The 22,425-nt window shown below is 38.7% G+C and overlaps 1 long non-coding RNA gene across 1 annotated transcript; it reads right to left on the bottom strand.

Annotated features, from left to right (window-relative positions):
• Positions 1-19,650: 19,650 nt before the first annotated feature.
• On the bottom strand, positions 19,651-20,622 carry LOC125073999. The gene is made up of 2 exons (XR_007120081.1): positions 20,503-20,622; positions 19,651-19,825 (listed from the first exon to the last, which is right to left on the bottom strand). It is a non-coding gene; the product is annotated as an uncharacterized LOC125073999 (long non-coding RNA).
• Between the last annotated feature and the right edge of the window lie 1,803 nt (positions 20,623-22,425).

Below are 22,425 nucleotides of genomic sequence, written 5' to 3'. Positions count from 1 at the left end.
GCTACATGGCGTCTATAAGAAATGATGGCCCTGCCCATTAAGGTTAAGCTGTAGATTAATGCCGCCGAGCCTGAGGTGAGAAGATGCCTAAAACAATACTGGACTGCTCAAAAAGCACTCGATCTGAGGTCCAAGTTAAATAGCTCAATAATATGGTAACGATTAAAGGCCGGCAACGCACCTGCAACCCCCCTGGTGTTGCAGATGTCCATGGGCGGTGGTAATCACTTTCCATCAGGTGAGCCTCCTGCTCGTTTCGGTTTGCATATAACATAAAAAAAAAACGGTGGAGCTGCGTGTCCACGATGGGCATAAATTGAAGGACTTAGCATTTTCACGCCAGAGAATTTAGCTCTGGCATTGGGAACCAAGATACCAATAATGGCTGTCTCCACAAAGAAGTCGAAGCTCTTAAGTTGATACCAAATTTTCGTCAACTCAGCGCCAGATTGAGGAAGAAACTCCCATGTTAATATGAGTGACAAACTCATCTTCTTCTGAATGAAGATCAACTTGTGTCAGAGCTGCGGAATCGGGTTGTTAACGAAAACGATAATGGTTCTCGGCGACTTTAGCGCGTGCCTGGGAAACCCTGACACAAACCCTAGAGAGAAGACCGTCTAAGTAGGAAAGTAGGGTTCACACTCTGCTCTCCTTCTCGGAATACTCGCCAAAAATCCGGCGGTGCGGATTTTCGATCGAAACGGTATACCAGGTATACAGTAAGAGATGGAGATTTTGTTCCCTGTGTTAGACAACCGTACGTCCAATTTTGGAACCTCCCCCTATCTATCTTCTACCCGCTATCTATGTACCCGCTTTTTGTCTAATTTAATCGAACGTGCCAACTTCGCTTACCGGCTTGGCAATCAGTGTAATTAATTATTAAAATAATGGTAAAAAGGAAAACTTCACGGTAAAATTGCTCGCTAAACCCTCAATTAAACAAGCCAAGCCTTCAATTAATTTGGCAACTTATCTCATTTTTCAATGTTTATTGTTTATTTATATTGTATACTAGTTGTGCCCGCGACTTCGTGCGCGTTTGAATTTAACAAAAAAGTTATTGTTGTAGCCTAAGTTACTCCTTATTATATTAGCTATCTGCCAGTGAAAGTCCCGTCAAAATCGGACCAGCCGTTCCAGAGATTAGCCGGAACAAACAGAAGGACAGATAAAAATGGTAAATGAATATTATTTTGGTAAATGTACCGTGTATACATACATATGCATTTAGTAAAAAGCGGGTATTTTAATATTACAAACAGACACTCCAATTTTATTATACGTATATAGTAAATGTTTATTATTCTTTTTTAATCAATTATTTGTATGCAATTAAAAACTATTTTAATTATAATGAAGAAAATTTGTTCCAAGATATTTCGTCTACATATAAATTTACCAAACACAGATCGTTACAGATTGAAGTAATATCTTAGTTAATTAAAAATAAGCTTAAATTAAACAATTTGTTTAATTTTAGTTAATATAAGCTTCCGGTGATAAGCAAGTTGTTTATGCTTCCTACAGGAGCTATGTTTTTTCGGGTGTCCAGTTCCCCCTGAAATAGAAAAAATGTTGTAGGTTGACTTGTACCACTTGTGTGATATGGGCCAATTGATGGTAAGCGGTTATAACCTTTAAAAAACATTACTACTGTAAGAAATCTAAATCATCCCTTAAATCGTCTATGAGTCACCAACCTTGGGAACTAAGATGTTTTCTCTAATGTGCCTGTAGTAAAAGCCACTAAAAGGATTAAGGAACTAGTACACACGAATTTATTATGAATTGTAGTTTTAAACGACAAAAGTAAACTTTCATCATCATTTTTATCATATTTATTTAATTTAAAAAAAAGTACATTTAGAAAAACATGAAAAATTGTGCAACAAAAACAAGAAATGGTACCTAAATTTTGAAAGATAAATTAAATTTAAAGCTACAACCAGTTCCGATAGTAGATTATTGGAACAGCTTTCATCGTATATAGGTTTATGTGTTTATTTTTTTTTATTTAGTGTTATTATTGGTATTTCTCCATTGCAAAATGGAATTTTGTTGTAGGGACATAACAATAGATCACAAAATTAGCAGAAATCAACAAAATTTTCTGATCAAACTTATTGAAAAACACATAACTCTGGTTGAAAAACAGCTCTGGTGGTGTCATATTAGTCCAGAAACTTTAAAGATGGTTATGAAGAAGCTGAAAGAGACCCGCCAATTTCACTCCTTTGAGTTACTTGGTGATATCGTTCGTCACCCTCGTGGAAGGAAGTGTGGGGTTAAAAGATGATGAAGACGCTTTTGAATCTGTCGGACTGCAGAAACATCTTATTTGAGATTCTCCACCTCGAGGATCCTACGCCTGCTGGATCATAAGCATATCAACGAGTCGAAGTGTTAGCGAGCTGCATACTCTAAAAGATATGGGCGATGTGGATATGCTGAGTCCTCAAGGAATTGCGCGAGATATACTGGTGATCGCTCGAAACCAACCTCAATGACATGTTAGAAAAAAAAAAACAATATCACACGTGTAAAAATAAAAAACAATATCACACGTTTTATTAATTTATATTCAATATTTATATTTAATGGCAGTTTCAAAAATTATAATAACAGTTTCGATCATTAAACATATATATGATTGTTAGAAGGATATTCGTGTTATTTCACGACATTTGATCTCCAATCAAATTTGTCGAAAATAGATTGTTCTAACTTGAAGTTAACTAACTAAATTTACTACAAACAGTTAATTTGTAGTTAATGTAAACATCCTTGCACGTTGCCACGAATATTGGACGTTAACAAAAGCTGGGAAATGGGCAGCAAGTCGGTTAGGTCTCGTAGAGTGGTAAATTTTTTTTTGCCAATCGATGTACCACCCTGTAATGTATATAAATATATTGTTGCGCATACGGACGTAGGCGGACTGGCAAATGCATAACATGGTGGGAAGTGGTCGTCACATATCTATATAACTGAATTTATATGTTTTATTTTATGTATATATATAATTAATGTCATACTCAGCGGTGATGTATTACATCGTAAGGAAACCTGAACGTGGTGCATGGAGTCTACCAATTGCTGGTGCGGGCACCAATGCGGGTTGGTGAAAACCCGCATTGGTGGAGTAAGCTTCATCCCTTTTCCTCAAAAGGCCTTTAGACTCTATGTAAGGCCGCAGATCTCGAGACCCTCGGTTCATATGTCACACCAATAAAAAGCTATTGGGTTTCCTTCGAGAAATTCTCAGTAACACCCCGGAGACTGGAAGTTGGCATTTTGTACACTCCCGTACCTCGGAAATCACTTAAAGCCATTGCTCCTGCGCCTGATCTCTTTCCGCTCGTGCCGGATTTTATATTTTTATTTTAGCATTAGCAGCCCGTAAATGTCCCACTGCTGGGATAAAGGCCTCTTCTCCCTTTGAGGAGAAGGTTTGGAGCATATTCCACGACGCTGCTCCAATGCGGGTTGGCGGAATACACATGTGGCAGAATTTCGTTGAAATTAGACTCATGCAGGTTTCCTCACGATGTTTTCCTTCACCGCCGAGCACGAGATGAATTATAAACACAAATTAAGCACATGAAATTTCAGTGGTGCCTGCCTGGGCTTGAACCCGAAATCATCGGTTAAGATGCACGTGTTCTAATCACTGGGCCATCTCGGTTCATGATTTTATATATCATCCTATTATAAGACTGAGGGAAAGAGAGTGCATCTGTGTTATATTCTGTGTTATATTGAAGTCCTTTAATGTTTTTTTACTCGCTTCGTATATGTTTATTCAGTTTATTTTTTAAATGTATTGATATCATCAAATTCTTTAATATCATTTGGATTACAACTTCTTATAGACTCAATATGAAACTTCCAAATAAGCTTTTTTATCTATCTATCTATCTATATTTCTCTCGAATTGAGGGCGTTATTATACAATTATTAATATTATAGGTAAGTAATTTATTATATTTTTATGGCATAAAAAATCATATAGCATGATTTAGATGAGTTATTTTTTAACAAATTATGTTTTGGTTAAAACATAATTTGTTAAGTTCGTGAAGTTTATTAAGATTAGTCTGTGCATTTGATATTATAGTATGAATAGATGAACCAAAGACAGTAAAACAGTCATGTCTGCACATCTTCTGCATATGTTGTAAGGTTTTATGTCATTCCAATTTAATTTATATTATTTACATGAATCAAGAAGAGCAAAGGGCCGATAATAGAGCCTTGAGGAACTCCAAATGTAATATTAATAATAACGTAATTTCCAATTTTGACAACCTGAGTCAAAGTATTGGCGAACTACATGCTATAAAATAGGTTTGCGATATGGTCGTGTTGGGTCCCACTGTGCCGGGGTACATGTCAGTCACCTCCTCGTGGTGTACCCTGGGCAACGGGGCCGGCTTGAGCTTGCTCGTCGGCCACGGCTAAGACTGGCGGGAGGGATGTCGCGGGGCTGCTCCTGGTACGTCCCTGATAGGCGTCAGGGCGGACCATGTGAGTGGCTTCGTTGGCTAGGAGGGAGTGGGAGGGCTCGCTACTCGAGCCTCCCAGGTGTTTTACACCGGCGGTCAGCGGCGGAGCCTACCATCTTATCCGCCGCAGGGCGTCAGCTTCGTTGACGCCCAGCCTCCAGTGGCGGACTCGGGGGAGTTCGCCAGATTCCTGCGTGGAGGATGAGGGGGAAGGCGCGCACTAGGCGCGCTTTCCATGAATATTCAGCCGCCTTACGGCGGCTGCCGCTGGTGGGGTCGCGGTTGCATGCCCTTGGCGATCCCGTGGCCTCACCACTCGGCGGCATGGTGGAAACCCGAGGATGGTTTTAGTGGGTAGGACAGGGCATTAGCACTAGCGTGCCCTGGCACGGGGCATTAGTTCCCGGTTGAGTCCCACATACCCGTCCCGGTCCCCCGACCGGGCGGCATGCGTAAATGCATTTCCTCCTCGTTAAACAAAAAAAAAAAAAAAAAGGGTCCCACTGTGCCACCAGAAGATTTCATGTAAGATGATTAAAAAATAAAATAAAAACAATTACAGACAAGAGCACATTTTAATTACTTTTATGTAAAATATAACCAGTTTTAATCATGGAACATATACATATTAATACGTGGCATATTCGCGTTGTAACGCGACATTTGGTCACCAATTAAATTTATCGAACGAAGATTGTTATAACTTGAAGTAATACGTTAGATAATTAAAGGTGAGCTGTTAAAAGATAAACAAACAATTAAATTGTTATTGTATATGTAAGCGGGCAGCTGCTCCAAGAGCCTCAAGTAAATCTTGTACATTAACTTGCACTGGAAGGTGGGCAGCAAGTTGGTGGTGTCTCGCAGGGTAGCCAAGTTTTTTGTTCCAGTCAACGACACCCTGAAATATTTAAAAATGTGATTTTACATTCTTATTTTTTTATTTCGAGACGGTAGGAGGGCTACCAATGGGTAATCTCATTCTTTTATAAAATAATTTACATCAACAATGCACCATCAAATTCGGGGCTTACGATTTATCTAGTGGCTGTGCCTTCAAACCGAAGTATACTTAAAATTGCTGATCTGAATTATAGCATAAAATAAATAAGAATTGTAATCCTTTCAAAAACAAAGAATACATAATCATTATTTCAGGTAGGCACAGGCGCTTTTGAATCATTAGTTTGGAAGATAACATTAATTTAAAGTTACAAACAGATCGAATAGCAGATTTGAACAAATCCGTAATAAACTGAAAAGTTACTTGGTTCATCAATCGTTTTATAAACATGTATTACAATGTATAATTAAATTTGCCTGCATGAAAATCAACGAATACTAACTCATTTTATCATTTTATCTTATACAGAAGAAGATGTCTAATATCATTAAAATAAAAATTTTACAAAATGTAAAATTATTTAATGATTTTCTTCTGACTAATGACTTTTTTCATTTAAAAATATTATATTATTAAATAAGCATACCATTGCCGTGCACAGGAGTGCAAAGAGCACAGAAAATAGCACCAAGAATCTCATTTTGTAGTCAATCATGTCAGTATACTGTCTGCCTACACTTTTATAGGGCATATAATTTACCGTGGCTGTGAATCACATTGTGATCGGTTCGTTATAACTCCTGTTCCAATAATAATTGATGTGATGCCCTTTTTAATAATTTAATTATTGATGCTTAAATGATATTATTATAGAGCTGCTAAACAGTTCCATTTATTTCCACTATTTAGAAAACGGGCGTATAGAGCGTCGCTATTTTTTATTCCGATTCCGATCAGACGGAGAGAGGGACAGCAAAAAGACATTCTGCAGTCGGTGTTATAACGGTGTCGAGGAATTTTAGTTACAAGCGATCACCAATGACACTGAGGCCAAGCAGCAAGCCTGCAGTCTACTGCTGAAGTGGTAAATCGACTATGGTCTACAAGCCCGTTTTTGTCGTTACCCTATCTCATTGGGTAGGTAACTTTGACGGTACAATGGCGGTCATCACATGAATTGGAACGAGGAATCCGTGGCTGGAGCACGTAGTAGAAGAAACAAACTTCTCCTAGTCTATATATTCCTAGTCCTAGTTCTCGTCTATTCTAACTCAACAGGGTGGACCTATCGTTCGCCACCCCTTTGGTAGCACGCGGAATAAGAAATTGGAGGGTAGAAGAAAAGAAGGGGAGATGTTATACAGATACGATTTAGAATCTACATCTGTCATTGATTGACATTTTTAAGTGGTAGTGCCACACTGCATACCTTCGGGTTGCAGTCGAATGGGCCGGCACGCCCGGGGAAGTACCACTCTCTCACTTAAAATCGGCGTGAAGTGGTAGCTATGTTACCGCGTTTCGTCTGGTATGTGAGAGTCCCGGAGGCCCGATCCCCCCCCCCTTAAACATGATGGTTGTGCAGAATTTGGTTACATTACCCCAGGAGGGTACCATCAGCGACTGCGGTGGAGAATCCCTCTCTGGGCATTCATGCTCAGGACATACACCACCTGAGCAGGGATGCCCAGGCTGCCCTCCGAATTCTGGGGGGGGCAATTTTGCGCTCGCCACTGTTCGGGGCAAGCGGAGCAGGCATCATAAGGCAACCCCTACCACCCTCACTGTGGACTTCTGCAACATAAGGGGACTCAACTCGAACTTGAACGCCGTCCACTTTCACCTTGAGACGGCGAAGCCGGCCTTGCTCTTTCTTACCGAGACTCAGATATCTTCTCCTGCCGATACGACTTTTCTTTCCTACCCCGGGTATAAATTGGAACATTCCTTTGTACCACGAGCTGGGGTGTGCGTTTACGTCAGAGATGATATCTGCTCTCGACGCCTCGGCAGCCTTGAAGGACAGGACCTATCAATTATCTGGCTGCGTGTGGATTGTGACGACCATCCGCGAATCTACGCTTGCCTTTATAGGTCCCATAGCGGTAATGCTGAAACCGACCGACTGGTTGAGCACGTCCAAATGGCTACAGATTCCGTACTGCAGCAGATCCCATCCGCAGAGATCGTTATTCTTGGCGATTTTAATGCCCACCATGCCGAATGGCTTGGATCGCGTACTACCGATCATGCGGGTAGATCTGTTCTCGACTTCGCTTTAGCATATGATTTGACACAACTAGTCCCCTCGCCAACGCGAATACCAGACGTGGAGGATCATACACCTTCCCTGTTGGACCTTCTGCTGACTTCCCATCCGGATGGCTATCAGGTTATCGTCGAACCCCCTCTGGGCTCGTCGGACCACTGTCTCGTCCGAAGTACAGTGCCGGTTGCGCGTTACTCATGACCTCGTTTCGTGGGCTGCCGCCGAGTGTGGCACTACAGGTCAGCAGATTGGGATGGGATGCGGTCCTTCTTTGCATCCTACCCATGGGGGCAGGTTTGTTTCTCGCCGGATGATCCGAGTGTTGTTGCTGACTCTGTTGCCGATGTGGTACTTCAGGGTATGGAACTATTCATTCCGTATTCTGCGGTCCCCATCGGTGGCAAGTCCCAGCCCTGGTTTGGTCGTTTCTGCAAAACGGCTTCACGCTAAAAATGGGAACGCTACCAAGACTGGGCTAACGCATCAGCGTCTCGTGATGTAAATACCAGCGCAATCAGAAAGGAATATAACTCTGCCTCTAGGTCCTTCAAAAACGTGATTGCTAAGGCGAAGACGGAGTACATTGGCAGAATTGGCGAGAGACTGGTGCGCCTCCCTTCAGGAACACGTGCGTTCTGGTCTCTCGCCAAGGCTGTCTTAGGGAATTTCTGTCAGCCTTCCTTACCATCTCTGCACAAGGACGGTGAGTCATTGGCCCATACAGCGAAGGAGAAGGCTGATCTTTTAGGCTCTCTCTTCGCAGCGAACTCGACTCTGGATGACCGAGGAAAGCCACCACCAACAATCCCGCGGTGTGATACCACGATGCCGGAGGTTAAATTCCGGCAAAGTGCAGTTCGTAAAGCACTTCTTTCCTTGGATATTCATAAGTCGAGTGGACCCGATGGCATCCCTCCAATCGTGCTACGGACATGTGCTCCCGAGTTGGCGCCGGTCTTAACGCGTCTTTTCCGGCAATCCTATGCATTCGGCGTCGTCCCGAACTCCTGGAAGACTGCTTTGGTGCATCCGATCCCTAAAAAGGGCAACCGCTCAGACCCGTCCAATTATAGGCCTATAGCCATCACCTCCTTGTTCTCCAAGGTAATGGAGTCCATTATAAACTGCCAGCTCCTGCGGTACCTAGAGGAGTACCAGCTGATTAGCGACCGCCAGTACGGTTTCCGTCGGGGTCGCTCAGCCGGTGATCTTCTAGTTTACCTTACTCATAGATGGGCGGAAGCAGTTGAGAGCAAAGGGGAGGCATTAGCAGCCAGTCTGGACATAGCGAAGGCCTTCGATCTCGTGTGGCACAAAGTGCTTCTTTCGAAGCTTCCTTCCTATGGGCTTCCCGGGAAATTATGCAATTGGATTACCAGTTTTTTGGCAGATCGGAGCATCAAGGTCGTTGTCGACGGTGCATGCTCTGACTTAAAATTCGTCAAGGCTGCGTTCTATCACCCACTCTGTTTCTTCTGCATATCAATGACTTGTTGCAAATCAGTAACATTCATTGCTATGCAGACGACAGCACCGTAGACACCTCATACACCGGCCGTGCTAATATTTCTCGGGAAAACGTCGAAGAAAACCGGAACAAACTTGTGTCTGAAATCGAGTCTTCGTTAAACAAAGTCTCGAACTGGGGTCGGCTAAACCTAGTTCACTTCAACCCCAAAAAGACGCAAGTTTGCGCGTTAACTGCTAAAAAAACACCATTTGTCGTATCTCCACGATTCGAGAACATTCCGTTAGCCGCTACAGCTAGTATCGGAATACTTGGCGTTGATGTTTCGAGTCTCGTTCAGTTCCGCGGTCAATTGGAAGGAAAAGCCAAATTGGCATCAAAAAAGCTTGGTGTGCTCAGCAAGGCAAGACAGTATTTCACGTCGGCCCATCGTCTAAGACTATACAAGGCGCAAATTCGGCCTCACATGGAATACTGCTCTCACCTCTGGGCGGGTGCTCCCCAGTACCAGCTCCTTCCATTTGACCGTATCCAACGTAGAGCGGCTCGAATTATCGACGATCAAGCCCTTTCCGATCTGCTTGATCCTTTGGCTTTGCGTAGAGATGTTGGATCGCTCTGCATCTTCTACAGAATTTATCACGGGGAATGTTCCGAGGAATTGTTCGGATTAATCCCGGCTGCTGAATTTCACCTTCGGACATCTCGTCAAAATTCCAAATATCACCCGCACCACCTAGATGTCCGAAAATCCACAACAGCGCGATTTTTAAGACATTTTCTGCCTCGCACAACCACTATGTGGAACCAGCTTTCGCCGGCGGTTTTTCCGAACCGATACGACTTGGGAACCTACAAGAAAAGAGCGTACTCTTTCCTGAAAGGCCGGCAACGCACCTGCAAGCCCCCCGGTGTTGCAGATGTCCATGGGCGGTGGTAGTCACTTTCCATCAGGTGAGCCTCCTGCTCGTTTGCCACCTTATGACATAAAAAAAAAAAAAAGAAATTGGAGGGTAGAAGAAAAGAAGGGGAGATGTTATAGAGATACGATTTAGAATCTACATCTGTCATTGATTGACGGAACTCCCAAGAGCTATCCATGATCTCGAGCTGGTCACTTGGCTTAAGTCAAAATCAGAGTCAAAAATCTATCATCGGTTCGGAAATTAACATCTTGGACCTAACAAGAACCGGAGAAAAAAATTCAGCAAGAATAAAAAAATATTTTTTTTTTACAATTATTGTTGCATACAGAAGGCTTGTGATTTAGTCGAGGAGTCTAAAGAGGTATGACGCATGTTCTAAATAGGTGTGTGATAATAGTACGCTTTATTCTTTTTTTACTAAATATAGTTGGGTTTAATTAATTCAAAATAATATTATTATATTATACGTTACATAAAGAAAAATATTTAATTCTGTCCCATCAACCTGCATCCTACGTCTCAAATTGGGTGTTTCTAATGAAATTCTGCGCTTTGCATTAAATAATTTTAATTATTTTATTTATTTTTAAATTGATGATTCTTTCAAACCTGGGGTAAAAATCACGACTGAATTTATATGTTTTATTTTATGTATATATATAATTAATGTCATACTCAGCGGTGATGTATTACATCGTAAGGAAACCTGAACGTGGTGCATGGAGTCTACCAATTGCTTTCACCAACCCGCATTGGTGGAGTAAGCTTCATCCCTTTTCCTCAAAAGGCCTTTAGACTGTATGTAAGGCCGCAGATCTCGAGACCCTCGGTTCATATGTCACACCAATAAAAAGCTATTGGATTTCCTTCGAGAAATTCTCAGTAACACCCCGGAGACTGGAAGTTGGCATTTTGTACACTCCCGTACCTCGGAAATCACTTAAAGCCATTGCTCCTGCGCCTGATCTCTTTCCGCTCGTGCCGGATTTTATATTTTTATTTAAGCATTAGCAGCCCGTAAATGTCCCACTGCTGGGATAAACGCCTCTTCTCCCTTTGAGGAGAAGGTTTGGAGCATATTCCACGACGCTGCTCCAATGCGGGTTGGCGGAATACACATGTGGCAGAATTTCGTTGAAATTAGACTCATGCAGGTTTCCTCACGATGTTTTCCTTCACCGCCGAGCACGAGATGAATTATAAACACAAATTAAGCACATGAAATTTCAGTGGTGCCTGCCTGGGCTTGAACCCGAAATCATCGGTTAAGATGCACGTGTTCTAATCACTGGGCCATCTCGGCTCATGATTTTATATATCATTCTATTATAAGACTGAGGGAAAGAGAGTGCATCTGTGTTATATTCTGTGTTATATTGAAGTCCTTTAATGTTTTTTTACTCGCTTCGTATATGTTTATTCAGTTTATTTTTTAAATGTATTGATATCATCAAATTCTTTAATATCATTTGGATTACAACTTCTTATAGACTCAATATGAAACTTCCAAATAAGCTTTTTTATCTATCTATCTATCTATCTATATTTCTCTCGAATTGAGGGCGTTATTATACAATTATTAATATTATAGGTAAGTAATTTATTATATTTTTATGGCATAAAAAATCATATAGCATGATTTAGATGGGTTAATTTTTAACAAATTATGTTTTGGTTAAAACATAATTTGTTAAGTTCGTGAAGTTTATTAAGATTAGTCTGTGCATTTGATATGATAGTATGAATAGATGAACCAAAGAAAGTAAAACAGTCATGTCTGCACATCTTCTGCATATGTTGTAAGGTTTTATGTCATTCCAATTTAATTTATATTATTTACATGAATCAAGAAGAGCAAAGGGCCGATAATAGAGCCTTGAGGAACTCCAAATGTAATATTAGTAATAACGTAATTTCCAATTTTGACAACCTGAGTCAAAGTATTGGCGAACCACATGCTATAAAATAGGTTTGCGATATGGTCGTGTTGGGTCCCACTGTGCCGGGGTACATGTCAGTCACCTCCTCGTGGTGTACCCTGGGCAACGGGGCCGGCTTGAGCTTGCTCGTCGGCCACGGCTAAGACTGGCGGGAGGGATGTCGCGGGGCTGCTCCTGGTACGTCCCTGATAGGCGTCAGGGCGGACCATGTGAGTGGCTTCGTTGGCTAGGAGGGAGTGGGAGGGCTCGCTACTCGAGCCTCCCAGGTGTTTTACACCGGCGGTCAGCGGCGGAGCCTACCATCTTATCCGCCGCAGGGCATCAGCTTCGTTGACGCCCAGCCTCCAGTGGCGGACTCGGGGGAGTTCGCCAGATTCCTGCGTGGAGGATGAGGGGGAAGGCGCGCACTAGGCGCGCTTTCCATGAATATTCAGCCGCCTTACGGCGGCTGCCGCTGGTGGGGTCGCGGTTGCATGCCCTTGGCGATCCCGTGGCCTCACCACTCGGCGGCATGGTGGAAACCCGAGGATAGTTTTAGTGGGTAGGACAGGGCATTAGCACTAGCGTGCCCTGGCACGGGGCATTAGTTCCCGGTTGAGTCCCACATACCCGTCCCGGTCCCCCGACCGGGCGGCATGCGTAAATGCATTTCCTCCTCGTTAAACAAAAAAAAAAAAAAAGGGTCCCACTGTGCCACCAGAAGGTTTCATGTAAGATGATTAAAAAATAAATTAAAAACAATTACAGGTAAGAGCAAACTTTAATTACTTTTATGTAAAATATAATCAGTTTCAATAATGAAACATATACATATTACTACGTGGCGTATTCGCGTTGTAACGCGACATTTGGTCACCAATTAAATTTATCGAACGAAGATTGTTATAACTTGAAGTAATACGTTAGATAATTAAAGGTGAGCTGTTAAAAGATAAACAAACAATTAAATTGTTATTGTATATGTAAGCGGGCAGCTGCTCCAAGAGCCTCAAGTACATCTTGTATATTAACTTGCACTGGGAGGTGGGCAGCAAGTTGGTGGTGTCTCGCAGGGTAGCCGAGTTTTTTGTTCCAGTCAACGTCACCCTGAAATATTTAAAAATGTGATTTTACATTCTTATTTTTTTATTTCTAGACGGTAGGAGGGCTAACAAATGGGTAATCTCATTCTTTTATAATATCATTTACATCAACAATGCACCATCAAATTCGGGGCTTACGATTTATCTAGTGGCTGTGCCTTCAAACCGAAGTATACTTAAAATTGCTGATCTGAATTATAGCATAAAATAAATAAGAATTGTAATCCTTTCAAAAACAAAGAATATATAATCATTATTTCAGGTAGGCACAGGCGCTTTTGAATCGTTAGTTTGGAAGATAACATTAATTTAAAGTTACAAACAGATCGAATAGCAGATTTGAACAAATCCGTAATAAACTGAAAAGTTACTTGGTTTATCAATCGTTTTATAAACATAATGTATAATTAAATTTGCCTGCATGAAAATGGACGAATACTAACTTATTTTAACTTATACAGAAGAAAATGTCTAATATAATTTAAAAAAATATATTATATTATTAAATAAGCATACCATTGCCGTGCACAGGAGCGCAAAGAGCACAGAAAATAGCACCAAGAATCTCATTTTGTAGTCAATAATATCAGTACACTGTCTGCCTACACTTTTATAGGGCATATAATTTACCGTGGCTGTAAATCACATTGTGATCGGTTCGTTATAACTCCTGTTCCAATAATAATCGATGTGATGCCCCTTTTAATAATTTAATTATTGATGCTTAAATTATATTATTATAGAGCTGCTAAATAGTTCCATTTATTTCCACTATTTAGAAAACATGCGTATGGAGCGTCGCTATTTTTAATTCCGATTCCGATCAGACGGAGAGAAGGACGGCGAAAAACCATTCTGCAATCGGCGGTATAACGGTATCGAGGAGTTTTAGTTACAAGCGATCACCAAGTACACTGAGGTCAAGCAGCAGGCCTGCAGTCTACTTCTGGAGTGGTAAATCGACTATGGTCTACAAGCCCGTTTTCGTCGTTACCCTATCTCATTGGGTAGGGAACTTTGACGGCAGGTAGGTAGCTTTGACGGCATAATGGCGGTCATCACATGAATTGGAACGAGAAATCCAACTTAGTCACTGAATCCTTTGCTAGTAGTCGACGAAGGAGTACGTAGTAGACGAAACAAACTTCTCCTAGTCTATATATTCCTAGTCCTAGTTCTCGTCTATCCCAAATCAACAGGGTGCACCTATCGTTCGCCGTTTTACCGTTCACCGTTCGTTCGGTAGCACGCAGAATAAGAAATTGGAGGGTAGAAGAAAAGAAAGGGAGATGATATACACATACGATTTAGAATCTACATATTTCATTGATTGACGGAACTCCCAAGAGCTATCCATGCTCTCGATCTGATCACTTAGCTAAAGTCAAAATCAAGGTCAAAGTCAAAAATCTTCACTCAATTCAGAAGTGTTAAACTTGCTTATTGATAGTCAAAAATCTACCATCGGTTCGGAAATTAACATCCCGGACCTGACAAGAACCGGCGAAGGAAATTCAGCGGTAATTTTTACAATTATTGTTTGCAAACAGAAGGGTCGTGATTTAGTCAAGGAGTCTAAAGAGGTATGACGCATGTTCTAAATAGGTGTGTGATAATAGTACGCTTTATTCTTTTTTTACTAAATATAGTTGGGTTTAATTAATTCAAAATAATATTATTATATTATACGTTACATAAAGAAAAATATTTAATTCTGTCCCGTCAACCTGCATCCTACGTCTCAAATTGGGTAGCAACACCCAATTTCTGCGCTTCGCATTAAATAACAACAGTTTAATTATTTTATTTATTTTTACTTGGTGGTAGGACTTGGTGCTAGCCCGTCTGGGCAGGTACCGCCACAGATAACAGCAATTCTTAGTATTGTTGTTCCGGTTTGATGGATGAATGAGCCCATATAACAATAGGCACAACTCTCCTCTTAATTCCCAAGATTGGTGGTATTATGTTTTTTATTTTTATAGTTACAATATGAAACCGTAACCTAACGTAGCTTAGTCGTTAATTTATATAGTTTTATCATCGATGACAGGAATGGTTAATATTTCTTACAGCGCCAATGGCAATGAGTAGTGGTAATAAGTTACCATGAGGTGGACGACCTAAAAAAAAATGAGGAGTGGTTAGGCGTTCACCTAAACCAATGATTCTTTCAAACCTGGGACACAAAGCACCATTGAATTGATATGTTTCATTTTATGATGGAATGTATCGTAAGGAAAACTGGACGTGTTTCATGGAGCCTACCGACCCACATTGGTGGTGTAAGCGTGATACCTTTCCCTCAAAAGTTATACTATAGACTAGATAAGAGTAAGGCCGTAGATCTCGAGGCCCTCGATTCATACCTCAGTCACGCCAATAAAAAGCTATTGGATTTCCTTCGAGAAATTCTCAGTAACAGCCCGAACACTGGAAGTTGGCAGTTTTTACACTCCCGTACCTCGGAAATCACTTAAAACCATTGCTCCTACGCCTGATCTCTTTCGTGCCGGATTTTATACATCATCGTATTAGAAATGAGAGTGCATCTATGTTATATTTGTATATATTTTTTCAATTTATTTTTGAATGTATTGATATCATCAAATTCGTTAATATGATTTGGATTACAACTTCTTATACACTCAATATGAAACTTCCAAATAAGATTTTTCATATATCTATCTATATTTCTCTCGAATTGAGCGCTGTATTTAGTCTGTGCATTTGTTATTATAGTATGAATAGATGAACCAAAGTAAAACAGACATGTCTGAACATCTTCTGCATATGTTGTAAGGTTTTAAGTTAATCTAATTTAATTTATATTATTTATATCAATCAAGAAGAGCAAAGGGCCGATAATAGAGCCTTGAGGAACTCCACATGTGATATTATGTGTAGTACTAATGTAATTTCAAATTTTGACAACCTGCCTTGCAGGTATAATGTTAAAATTTACAGTGATATGCCTGTTATCTCTTTTAATTTTTTTTTAGTAATTTATTGTGGATGATCGTATCGAAAACCTTTTATAGATTGAATTATTATCCCCAGAACAATTTTTTTTTTCATCAATTTTAGTTTTTATTTCAGTATGTTTATTTAGCATTAAACATACTGTTCGTTAATCTAGAACTTTCATCAGATATGTAAACGTTTACACAATATCCGCTCAATTATACAGTCTACAATTTATAGTATCAGATCTACTCCTGATTTATAATTAGGACTGACTAGCAATTTTGAGTGCGTCGGGAAATTCATTTATGCACTTTGATAGTTTTTCGGCAATCCTTTCAAACATTTGATAACTTATGTACTTATTCCGTTAAGTCCACAACTACTGTTGCTGTTTAATTTATGAATTATTTTCGATATCTTATCCATACTTCATTGTTCCGACTGTTTGAGTGTAATGTCATGTATCTAATTGTGTTCATTGTCATGTAAGTAAATAAGTATATTACCAGTGTTTTATGATACTATTGTGTTATTTTATTTGACAAGTCCAAGCAAGGCAAGTTTTAATTTTTTTCATACGTATTTTAATAAGAATAAGAAATTTAATACTATAATCTTAATCGTGGATCGTTGACGGTTTCCAGGCTGAGTGTATCGCGAGTCCTGCCGATGTTACTCCAGGGATACCGTGCCTAATAACTCAATCCTTAGAGCTATTCCCCGTATAATTGGAAATTTTATGATATCCCATTTTTCGTTTTATAAAGTTCAAAGTGCAAACACCTTATTTTCACCGGCCTGGCGAATGGTATAATTTATTTTTTTACATATAATAAATGTTTTGGAAGGTTAATGACATATCGAAGTAGCATAAGTAGCTAAACGAGCACCTTTACTTATAATAACAACAAAGACAAAAAAATATTGAATACATATTTTTATTGTCTAAAAAATACATGATTTTCTACTTAGAGTTATAAATTGCGTCATCATTATGTAAAAATAAAAAAATGTACAACGTAACACAATGATTTTATTTACTTCAAAGGTTTATTATTTCCTTTATATATAATATTTAAATAAAAGCTTGTTTTAAAAAATATTGTTTTTTTACTTATTCTAAAAAAAATAGTTTTCGCTGGACATTTTTCTCGGTCTGTTTATTGCAATTAATGCATCATTGCTGTAACTTGGTGGTAGGGCTTTGTGCAAGTCCGTCTGGGTAGGTACCACCCACTTATCAGATATTCTACCGCCAAATAACAGTACACTCTATTGTTGTGTTCCGGTTAGAAGGGTGAGTGAGCCAGTATAATCACAGACACAAGGGACATAACATTTTAGTTCCCAAGGTTGGTGGCGCATAGGTGATGTAAGGAATGGTTAATATTTCTTACAGCGCCTTTGTCTATGGGCGGTGGTGACCACTTACCATCAGGTGGCCCATATGCTCGTCCGCCAACCAATCCATAAAAAAATAAATAAATGGACGCTTGTCTTTTAATGTACAACCTTAGACTGAGTTAAACGTACTTGAAGCAACATAGGCACAAGCACCACTGAATTTCCATGTGCTTAATTTGTGTTTATAATTTATCTTTTGCTCGGCGGTGAAGGAAAACATCGTGAGGAAACCTGCATGTGTCTAATTTCAACGAAATCATGTCACATGTGTATCCACCGCATTGGAGCATCGTAGTGAAATAAGCTCCAAACCTTCTCCTCAAAGGAGAGGAGGCCTTAGCTCAGCAGTAGGAAATTTACAAGCTGTTACTATAAGTCTTGGCCAGTATCAAAGAGCTTGAAGCCTAAATAGACAACAATATTGTCGACAGTACTACTCTGCATTTTGTGTAGCCTAGCTAACTATTATTGAATATAACGTGAAAATCATCTTAGTTATGACAGACTTGAACGCTGTCATTATTGAATGTGTATACGAAATTGACCTGCTCTTGACAATTGAGCAGTTCCCTCGTGTGGAGCCAACCCTGAGAAATAATGTGGTCTCTAAATACATTCCAATTACATTTATTTATATAAAACAATCTGTGATTCTATGCAAATAAATAAAATTGATGTGTCTTTTTTTTATTTCAATATAACTGCCTTATTCTGCTATTTAATATGACTGTGAGCAAGGTCTACGGCTAAGGATTGATAGGACTTAAAAATAGTAAACCATATTTTTAGTTGATATTCCTAGAGATTGAATATGAGTACGTCCGTACGCAGTCATAGGCTTAATGGCCTCGAAGTGGACTCTTGCGCAGGTAATGCTACCAACGAATTTCGTCCTGTGAGTGGTTGATGAATTATTTCCGCAGGATTGATATAAAATTTAGCACACAGATAGTAACGCCTTGATTTAAATATAGGATATTTTTTTCCGATAAACGATATGTTGAAATAAGTTTAATCAATTTATGGCTATGCTATGTTATACTAACACCACACTTTACTACTAATATTAAATTATAGACTACAGAATTCAGTCTGGAGATAAATTAAAAAAGGTGTGAGCAATAAATATATCCAGTTGCGCTATAATAGAGAAAAGTAGCCGCAGTTTTGCGTTGCTAACTTTTCACTTGATTTTGTAAACTAATTAATATTGACGTTACATCAAAAACTCAGAAGTGCTTGTCATTTGGATTTAACTTTTAAATTGCAGTCCATAATCTACACGAATATCATAAATGTGAAAGCAACTTTGTCGGTCTGTCTACTTCGCTTATATTATATTATTTACATCAATCAAGAAGAGCAAAGGGCCGATAATAGAGCCTTGAGGAACTCCACATGTAATATTATGTGTAGTACTAATGTAATTTCCAATTATGACAACCTGCCTTGCAGGTATAATGTTAAAATGTATAGTGATGTGCCGGTTACACCTACCTCTTATAAATTTATGTAATAATTTATTGTGGCTGACCGTATCGAAAACCTTTTATAGATCAATAAATATCCCTAGGGCATTTTTTTTTTCATTAATATTAGTTTTTATTTCGGTAAGTTTATTTGGCAGTATAGATACTGTTCGCTTTGAGGGGGTAAACTCCTAAAGCGAATTTGATAACTTTCTAGTTTGTTACTTCTAAAAACCAACGACACTACCAAAATTACAAGTACATGTTTATAATTCTATAAATCGATTGTTTGACGACCTCCGTGGTCGAGAAGTGTGTACACCGGTTTTCATGGGTACGCCAATCCGAGGTCTCGCTTTCGATTCTCGGCCGAGTCGATGTAGAAAAAGTTCATTAGTTGTTCTGGGTGTACAAACACCCAGAACAACGACGTTACCACAAGGTACCGTCGTTACTTCTGATTTTCCATAACACAAATGCTTTAGCTACTTACATTGGGATCAGAGTAATGTATGTGATGTTATCCAATAATAATAAAAAAAAAACCTGTAAATATTTTATAGAAATGTTGATGGATAAAAATTAAATAACAATATCAGATAATTGCACGCTTTATTACTTTAATATAAAATATTGTAATAAGTTCGATTACTGGACATTAATAATAATTAGTGGGATATATTAGCAGTTGCGAGATGATTGGTCTACAATTATTTTTTATCAAACTCAGATCTTATTATATGATGTAACGTCTACTTCATCTTGATGTGTCATAGTAAGGTCATTGAAGATGAGTTGAATGATGTTTAATTGTTGTTAGTGTAAGTTACTGGCTGCTCGAAGTGAAGAAATCAATTCTTCCACGTTCACATGCGCTGGGACTGGAGAAGCAAGTTCGGCATACTTCGCTGTGAAGTCAGCTTTTTTCCGATCGTCTAACTTACCCTGTAAGGTTTAAAAATAAATTAATTAACTGTCAGTAAGTATCTCATTGCTGGCATGTCTCACCTCTTCTCAAAGAGATGGTTGAGGTGGAAGATAAGCAGACATGGAAACATTAGTATATTTCTTTTGACAATAGCAGGTTTTCGCATGTTTTGTTGACAAATCATATATTTATTGGTATCTAAAATTATATGTACACATAAACATATTATCAAATCTGATTCTCAAAAAAATTCAAATAGGAGCATAATTAAAGTCTTCAAAATAAAATTTCAAGAATAAATTCTTAAAAATCAGCCTAAACTAATCGATCTGAAAGTAGACCCTTTTAGATGATGTGTGATGTGATGTCAATTCGAGACCGACCTTGGGAACTAAGATGTTACGTCCTTTGTGCTTATAGTTACAGACTCACTCAACCCGGAACACTAATTGTGATCAGTTACTTTAGAAGATGAATACAATTTTAAGCTACTACCAGTTCCGAATATAGATTCTAGCAAATCAGTAATAAACTGAGTTACTCCTATTGGCTAATTATTTAAACAATGTAGTAATATAAACATATTTGTAGGGAAAGACAAAACATTTTAGTATACTTGTACTTCAAAATTTTCTGATCCAAATATCAATAAACAAGCTCTTATAAAATATTTTATATGTCTGAAAACGCTTACCATTGCCGCACATATGAGCGCAAAGAGCACAGAAAGTAGCACCAGGAACCTCATTCTGTAGCCGATGATATCGTTACGATATCAACGTATACTTTTATAGAGCAGATAACCAACCGTGACTGTACAGTTCTTGTAATGGTTGATTATCAACGCCTGTTCTAATAATCGATGTGACGCCCTTTTAATTATTAACGGGCCGCTGATTATAAATATTGAAATAAAACATGTTTATTAAAAATATAACTTTAAAAAATATTTTTTTGAAAATAGAACAGTCTATTTTGATTGCACGGAATTTGAGGCACGGAAGTTTAAACATTCCCAAATTTTATATTAAAGGATTTACAGGCTACTGGATAGCTCTTGATTGTTACACTCAATGTTTTATTATTGTCTAATCAGGCTGAGATCGTAGGACCTCGGGATAAACAAATTATCAATATTAATTACATTACAATATTAGCGATACGAATTGACATAAATATGTTGATAAGTGCTGATTGCGATCTTATAATTAGTTAGCAATGTATAGTGTTATAGCTATTTACTTGAAATATGGTAAAGTTATCAATTTGTTAATCTAGAAATAAAAGTGGTTCTAGTATCCATAGATGGCTTTATTTGGGTTTCTCTCATAAATTTCAGAAAATAAAATGTTTAGTCAACTTAGTGTTTATTTCAAAATTATGCAATGTAGTTTTAATAGGGGTTGATTTATTACATACATTACATTAACAGCCTGTAAATTAACCACTGCTGGGCTAAAGCCTCTTCTCCCTTTGAGGAGAAGGAATAGAGTATATTCTACCACGCTGCTCCAATGCGGGTTGGTGTAATACACATGTGGCAGAATTTCATTGAAATTAGACACATGCAGGTTTCCTCACGATGTTTTCCTTCACCGCCGAGCACGAAATGAATTATAAACACAAATTAAGTGCATGAAAATTCAGTGATGCTTGTCTGGGTTTGAACCCGAAATCATCGGTTAAGATGCACGCATTCTAACCATTGGGCCATTTCTGGTTGATTTATGCTACAAAGTTATTTTATTATTAGTCATATGCACAATGTTTGGGAAAAATCATAAATTAAATACCATAAATGAGAAAATATTTTTTGGTCTGTATTAAAAATGGGTGTTTCACAGGAATCAATTTTAGATTAATTTTTATTTTTTGTATACACGAAAGGTATAATAATATATTTTGGGGACTTTTTTAATGAATATTATCAACACACCTTGCGTATTTTTTTTCACGCGTTTATTTAAGTATCTCGGTATATTGTTTTATAATTACTGGTTCGAATTGCAAAGTGTAGAAGTAAATATTTATCTATATAAAATATTTAATTTGTTATTTGTTTTAATAAAAATCAATAAATGCTTAAAATTATTTTTTTTAAAAAAATCCCTCACGTTTTGTTAATATGAGATGAGAGCTATCTATAAAATAAAGGTGTACGTAAGGAAGATCAAGCCCTTTCCGACCTGTTCGATCCTTTGGTTTTGCGACGAGATGAGATCACTCTCCATCTTCTATCGAATTTTTCATTGGTAATACTTTGAGGGTTTTTGTCTCAATCTTGGCCGCTGAATATTACCTAGTGACATTGCCCACGAAATCTAAATTTCATCCACACCAACTCATTATCTGGAAATCGTGCTGTTGTAGATGTCGCTTTGCACTCTGTGAAATCAGCTTATTCTGGCGGTTTTTCCAAACCGAAACGACATGGTAACCTTCAAAGGAGTCTAATGAATTTTTAAAGGCCATCTGCAAACTTTTCGGCGTTGCAGATATCAATGAAGAAGGTATTCACTTTATCTACCATTCGCCGTGGCCAGCCAGCACTTTGAGTACTTATCGAACATGCCAAGGATCTCGTCGACCTGGACAGACCTGTACCCAATTTTGATTC

The sequence above is a fragment of the Vanessa atalanta genome, chromosome 26 (assembly GCF_905147765.1).
Source record: "Vanessa atalanta chromosome 26, ilVanAtal1.2, whole genome shotgun sequence".
In the NCBI taxonomy this organism is placed as follows: Eukaryota; Metazoa; Arthropoda; class Insecta; order Lepidoptera; family Nymphalidae; genus Vanessa; species Vanessa atalanta.
This window is presented reverse-complemented; position numbering and strand designations above follow the sequence as displayed.